We start from the raw sequence: 5,557 nt of genomic DNA, 5'->3' as shown, positions 1-5,557 counted from the left end.
TTTCAAATATTTTTCCTCTCAGACGACGCCCTGAGCCGAGGTTCGCGCCCAACTGGGCACCCTCAGGCCTGTTGTCTTAAACGTTGTACCGGGTGAGAGCCTTCAGCGCTCCCCATTTGTCCGGCCAAGTAGTTAATGCCATCTGCGGCAAATCTACAATAAGTCACGTCAAAAAAAAAAAAAAAAAAAAAAAAAAAAAAAAAAAAAAAAAAAAAAAAAGGTATGGGCTTATCTTGTTCAAGTCTGCACTCGGTTAGAATGATCAAATCCGGGTTAAAGTTAAGAGATTCTAAAGATATGTGTAAATCATCGATGTTGGTAAAGACGCTTCTTATATTTTGTGAAATAATTGTTAAAACATTGTCATTAATTTTTACGTAGTTATCTAATTTGTCTATGTCGCACTGCAATGAAGTCGCTATTGATAAATTGTCTATGTCAGCAATTGCGTTGAGAGTATTATCCATTGTTTGTTAAGGTGTGAGATAAGGTCCTGATCCAAATGTTTTTACGTATAAGAGCTGAATTACTTATGGGATAGTCATAATAGATAGATATTGTTAGGTAATATGTTATGTGGTACGTGAGTAGGTATGAATACAGTAAGACTGTAGAGGTTTTTAGATAATACATATTTGAAGGATAAATAATATGTTCGTTTAGTCTCGAGAATACACACACAATAAAAAGATACATGGTATATATGAATTTCTGAGTTTGAGAGAAAATCATATCGAAATTTTTGCACATGAATAGTCATTGGGAGTTCATGAGCTGGGCACACTGAGCTTCCGATTTAATTAAGATAACTGGTGAGTTTTCATCTTTTCTAAGATAAATCTTGCCGTATGCTGTCCAGCAAAACTTGAATCCGTTACTTTTCACTAGATCCCTCGCTAGGAAGTGAAGCCGCGCACCTTTGCTGGTCAGGTTCTCGGATATATATATTGGAACTTCTTCATTCTTGTGGAAACCAAGATGCTTCGCACAGAGTTTGGTTTTGTGCTTGATGTTGTACGCTTTGCAGGTCTTAATTATGTCCGTTTTAATAAAGGTGGAACCAGTTTCCACCACGATCGGAGTATTTGAGGGACTATCCTTCTTGCCTCGCACTCTATAAATATCTTTTATATCCTTTCTAGTGACTTCACAGCCTACAGTTTTAGAGAGATGCAATACCATTTCAAGTAAATCTTCCTTTGACTCACTTTCTTTTTTTGGGACATTCTTCAGCTCAAAGTTAGATTTCCGAGAAGATAACTGCAGGTCCTCCAGTTTGTTTTCTAGTAAATTAATATATTCCCTGTCCTCCTTCCTACGCAGTTCTAGGGCATCTATCTTATCCTTTAGTTCCTTATTCTGTTCTGTTAGTATAGCCATAGAAGCTTCTATATTATGATTCGAAATATGTACTTCTTTCAGCCCTTCTGTAATTATTTGGCTTGTTTTTTCCTCTGACTTAGCGAATAAAGAAGTGATGGACTTCATAATCTCATCCTTAAAAGCACATAATTCTTTAGAGTTTATATCCTCTCTCCTTCTTTTATGGCGACTAGTGATAAAGTTTGGTGGCGTGATGTTCGAGCCTGATTGACTTAAGGCTGCAAGATCCGTCTCAGACGAAGATTTTTCCATAGATGAGTTCATTTTATAGGTATTTTAATAAGTACGTTTGTATACGTTGAGATTAAGTAGATGTCGTCAAACAATATCAAAGCAACTGCGTTTGTTTTACCACGTTGATACTCCCTATGAGCTACCAGGCAATCATAAGCTTGCAGAACTCTTACAATAAAAATCCAACCACTCTGGCCAATCAGGGATCTTTGTAAACTGGTGGCAATCGACGATATCGTACAAAATATCCTTCCGTCCAGTTTAACTTGAACTCAGCCCCACGCCTTGTGATATTTATATTAGTGTGCGTTGGTTTGTCTATTTAAGTAATGCAGAATGTGTCACACTCACCACGCCCGGATACGTCTGTGTGTCTTCTCTAGTGAATAAGTATTTTAAAACATCATATAAAAATGTGTCTATAGAGGACTATTTAGAGTTTCTCTTTATTTTGTTAACATACTTTTCTTTGCAGGGGCATTCAAAAAAAAATTGTGACAGAGTGGCCCTTTTCATCGGAGACAGCATTTTGATTTACCACTCTGTCACAGAATTTTGTGAAAAACAATCAAGCTAAGTTAATCACTAATCAAGGGACCGATTAGTATTTTGCTAGTATTTTGAGTATAATAAGATTACCTATATTTTTGGACAATGGAAAGATTAAACAAAATTCTAAAACATATAACCTATCAGAACTAAGTACAGATCATTGTCGATAAAAAAGAAGAACGACCCATTTACATAAATTCTCTTCCCAATGTTATCAATGAAGATTGTGTTATTTTTGCAGACGATGTATCAATCTTAATATCTTGCTCAGATAATAATGAATTAGAAAATAAACTAAATACTACTTTAAATACCATTTTAACTTGGCTAAATACCCATAACCTGGAATTGAATCTAAAGAAAACCAAAATTATCCAATTTAAACCTTCACAAAAAAGATCATTACAAATATCTTACAACCATAATAATACTATATTAGAATCAGTTAACTATACAACTTTATTAGGAATAGATCTCGATATGAATATGACGTGGAAATCACATATACAAAGATTAAAAAACAAGCTGTCGTCTTTCACCTACGCGCTCTACCAACTGAAACGCGCATCGGACTTCAACACGGCGCTTGCAGCATATTACGCGTATGCGCATTCAAGATTGTCGTATGGCATCATAATATGGGGTAACTCCTGTGATGTACAAGACATATTTATAATACAAAAGAAATGTGTACGAATCCTAGTTAACATTGAACAAACAGTATCTTGCAGATCTTATTTTATAAAACACCAAATATTGACCCTTACTTCTATCTACATACTCGAGGCATGCAAATTTATTAGAAATAACCCAGACTTATACACACCAATGGATAGTAGTAAAAAAATAAATGATCGCAACAAATATAAATTGATAAAACCGGCAACAAGTATGAAACTAGTATCTAATAGTCCCCATCACATGCTAATAAAAATATACAACCATCTACCGAATAAAATAAAAAGTACTGAAAAAGTTAATTTATTCTCTAATAGTCTAAAAACATTCCTTATTAGTAAATGTTATTATAATATTACAGAATTTTTTAATGATGATATAAATAAATATATATAGTAGGTAGTTATGCTTCAATTGCTCTAAATAAATAGGTATTATAGGTTATTAATTTAAGTGTAAAGTTCCTAAAGAGTAGATTTAAGATAATTATGTTAGTTATGGATTCCTTTTTTTATTTAAACGGTTTTATTTAGCTCACCCCGTTTGTTTTATTCTTGGGTCAAATTTAGTAATTCAAATTTCACCCTCTTCCTGTCAACCGATTAATCTGAAATTTTGTATACACTTTGGATTTTGGTGACAATACAATTATGTTTATTCATTATCATTATAAATCCAAGATGGCGGCCGCTACAAAATGGCGGATAACGTAGGTTTTATCAATCCCATCAATATGGGTATCAAATTAAAGGGCTCAACAAGCAGAATACAAAATACTAAAAAAAAATTAAATCCAAGATGACGGCCGCTACAAAATGGCGGATAACGTAGGTTTTATCAATCCCATCAATATGAGTATCAAATGAAAGGGCTCAACAAGTAGAATAGAATATACTAAAAAAAATTAAATCCAAGATGGCGGCCGCTACAAAATGGCGGATAACGTAGGTTTTATCAATCCTATCAATATGGGTATCAAATGAAAGTGCTCAACCAGTAGAATACAATGTACTATACAAAATTAAAATCCAAGATGGCGGCCTCTACAAAATGGCGGATAACTTAGGTTTTATCAATCCCATCAACATGGGTATCAAATGAAAGGTCTCAACAAGTAGAATACAATTTACTATGCAAAATTAAACGGTTTTATATTTAGCTCACCCCGTTTGTTTTATTTATTCTTGGGTCAAATTTAGTAATTCAAATTTCACCCTCTTCCTGTCAACCGATTAATCTGAAATTTTGTATACACTTTGGATTTTGGTGACAATACAATTATGTTTATTCATTATCATTATAAATCCAAGATGGCGGCCGCTACAAAATGGCGGATAACGTAGGTTTAATCAATCCCATCAATATGGGTATCAAATGAAAGGGCTCAACAAGCAGAATACAATATACTAAAAAAAATTAAATCCAAGATGGCGGCCGCTACAAAATGGCGGATAACGTAGGTTTTATCAATGCGTCGGATAACGTAGGTTTTATCAATCCCATCAATATGGGTATCAAATGAAAGGGCTCAACAAGCAGAATACAATATACTAAAAAAAAATTAAATCCAAGATGGCGGCCGCTACAAAATGGCGGATAACGTAGGTTTTATCAATCCTATCAAAATGGGTATCAAATGAAAGTGCTCAACCAGTAGAATACAATGTACTATACAGGGTGTAACGGAAGGGGGGTATCAAGCCGAAAGGGGACAAAACTATACCTTATGTAGATCTTATCTGAAAAATTTCAATTAAAAAAAAAACACTTTTGATATTTTTTTCAATTTCAGTTAAAAAAATATTTTAATATTTCCAGCATGTAAAAAACACGGCACAGCACTATTGAGGTCACTGTTCTTAATCCACTCAAATATTGGCACTACACAAATCTCCTAGCGCGTCCTGGTCGCCTGGTACTCGTGGCGCTCGCACGGCCGCGATAGGTACGAAATTCGAGCGGGCGGCGGCTTTGGCGGCAACGTCAAAAGGAGTCGGCGGCCGATTGGAACAATCCGAGTCGGCGGCACGTCGGCGACTGTAACAAACAAGAATGACACTAAGGTTTATTCCTCGTTCGTCCTGAAGTTTTGTCCCACATTCCAAAAAATTCTTAGTTCGTCCCATATCACTTTCGAAGTCTTGCTTCGTCCCAAATTATAAGTAGGTACTTTAAAGGTATAGTCAACAAAAAAGAATACTTACTCACTTATTTTTTTAAAGTTAAATACCAAAAAATAGGTAAAAAAACTTTTTAAGTTAAACGGTTTTATGTTAAACATACATTGCAATGTTTAAGCTAAATGTACTAAAAACCAAAAAATAATAAAATAGATACAGTCGTGGGAATTATAAACATATGCATAGACTAGACTAAAATAAAACCGTGGGGCACGTCAATTGTCTACAAATTATCGACTTAATGTGCGATAGAAGAATCGTTTAATTCGTCGTTAGGCAGTTGGCCCGCAGACGGTGAGGAAATTACTTACTATTTTCTTGCTCATGGAAATTCCAATAGTTTTACACTCCATGTAAATAAAAGAGATGTTTCAACTAGTTTATCGTTGGATATTCACACTGCTGGCTGGCGAGGAATCGTTTCACTGCTCGTAGTTTGTCTTTAATCGACAAAACATATGATAAAAGTACTACTCGCTCACCACTATGAAACCCTAAAACTCGCTTATAATCGAGCTTGCTAGCTTGTT

Source organism: Pectinophora gossypiella, unplaced genomic scaffold, assembly GCF_024362695.1.
Source record: "Pectinophora gossypiella unplaced genomic scaffold, ilPecGoss1.1 Pgos_36, whole genome shotgun sequence".
Lineage (NCBI taxonomy): Eukaryota > Metazoa > Arthropoda > Insecta > Lepidoptera > Gelechiidae > Pectinophora > Pectinophora gossypiella.
Note: the sequence above shows the minus strand (reverse complement) of the source record.